The following is a 2102-nucleotide window of genomic DNA, read 5'->3' as shown; positions in this document are numbered from 1 at the left end:
GTCAGTACGATTTCCATGTGGAATTAATGTAACAGGATCTCATATCACACCATAAACAAATTCCAGCTTGATCAAAGATTCAAATGTTAAAGGAAAAGTTAAAAATAAGTTATAAGTCATTATCAGGAAATACGTGGTTGGCAGTGACATAAGAAAGAATTGATTAAAATTGGATTTAAAAAACAACAACAATAACATATGTCATAAAGGAAAAACTATACATACCTTCAATTATACTAAAATTAAGAAGTTCTGCTCATTAAAAGAGTCTATAAGGAAAGTGAAAATTCAAGCAACAAATTAGAAGAACTTTAAAAAAAAAACCTAAAAATTACCAAAGGATTAGTATACTGAATTCTTAATTCCCACAAATCAATAAGAAAAGGACAAACAACCCAAAAGAAAAATTGTCATTAAGAGATGGAAGGAAGCAGAAATATCCTTTATATTGATTTAATTCACTAATAGTTTTTGATTCGGAGTTTGGAAAATACTACTGATCAGTAGTATTTTGAAGAATTAGTGTCAAAAGAAATATACTCTCTTTATACTAATGTATTGGTCACGTGCAATGCCAGAATATAAATAGCATTTCCAAAATAAATTCATTTATTTCTTTTAAGTTTCAACTCACAAATAAATGTGTTTTTAAAAACTGAACTCAAAATTTGTAATAAAATATTCAACCCTTAGTTCATCTTTCCCTGACTTCACCACCTCCCCAGAAGTAGTTTCTATATATATCTTAGGGGTATGTGTGTGTGTTTCTTAAATCTCCTTCTATGCATTTGCAAATACATATGTAAAATTCTATAAAAATTATTATATCATGATTCTTAACTATTACCTTCTTTTTTCACTTAATATCATAGATATCTTTCAACATTAGTATATTTACTAATTTCATCAAATCTAAAGTGTTTTGAATCTTGGTTCTATATCTCACGAAAAAATATCAGTACAAGATTTAACTAATTGCATCACTTTTTAAAGAGAGGGAGACTTTTCATTCTTTTTTATGGTCAAGTAATATTCCATTGTATGTATGTATCATATTGTATTAATCTAATCAACTACTAATGGGCACGTAAGTAGCTTCCATATCTTGGCTGTATTAAATAATTCTGCCATGAACATAGGGGTGCATATATATTTTTTGAATTAGTGTTTTGGATTTCTTTGGATAAACAGACAAATGCCATATGATCTCACTTATATGTGGAATCTAAAGAACAAAATAAATAAACAAAAGAAAACAGAAACAGACTCATAGCTACAGAGAACATTTTGAAAGTTGCCAGATGAGAAGCGTTGAGGACCTGGATGAAAAGGGGGAAAGGATTAAGAAGTACAAATTGAAAAAAAAAAAAAAGAAGTGCAAATTGGTACTTATGAAATAGTCATGGAGATGTAAAATACAGCACACACACGCACGCACAAGAATATTAAAGAACAATAAAAAAGAATGACATCTTGCCATTTGCAACAACATGGATGGATCTAGAGGGTATTATGCTAAGTGAAATAAGTCAGGCAGAGAAAGACAAATATTGTAGTTTCACTTATATGTGGAATCTAAAAACAAAACAAACAAACAAAACGAAAACGGACTTAGAGAAAGAGAGACCAAAGAGATGGCTACCAGAAGGGAGGAGGTGGAGGTATGAGTAAAAGGGGCAAGGGGAATATAGTCAATAATATTGTGATAAGTTTACATGATGACAGATGATTACTAGAAAGCAGGTTTTCTAAAGAGGGAAAATTTCAGATGCTACTTTCAGACAAAGGGTCATTCTCTAGAGGTATATTTCTTTATATTTTTTAATAGCTATTCAAATTAAATTCACAGTTACATAATTCTTCATACAGTTGGTAAAAAAAAATATATTGCCTATAGTTAGGGTATGTGAATCAGGAACTAAAGCAAAGTGTAAAAACATATTACAGAGGTTACTCAACAAATATCTGAATTACTGACAACTATGCTGAAGAATTAGCTTAAAATATAGTTACTCGATTTTGCCTTCAGATTATTAAAGAACCATCTTTTTATGCATAAATGGGAAAACAAACTGAAGCAAATTGTTCCTATTTTCATAACT

This window comes from Pteropus vampyrus, unplaced genomic scaffold, assembly GCF_000151845.1.
Source record: "Pteropus vampyrus isolate Shadow unplaced genomic scaffold, Pvam_2.0 Scaffold66, whole genome shotgun sequence".
NCBI lineage: Eukaryota > Metazoa > Chordata > Mammalia > Chiroptera > Pteropodidae > Pteropus > Pteropus vampyrus.
This window is presented reverse-complemented; position numbering follows the sequence as displayed.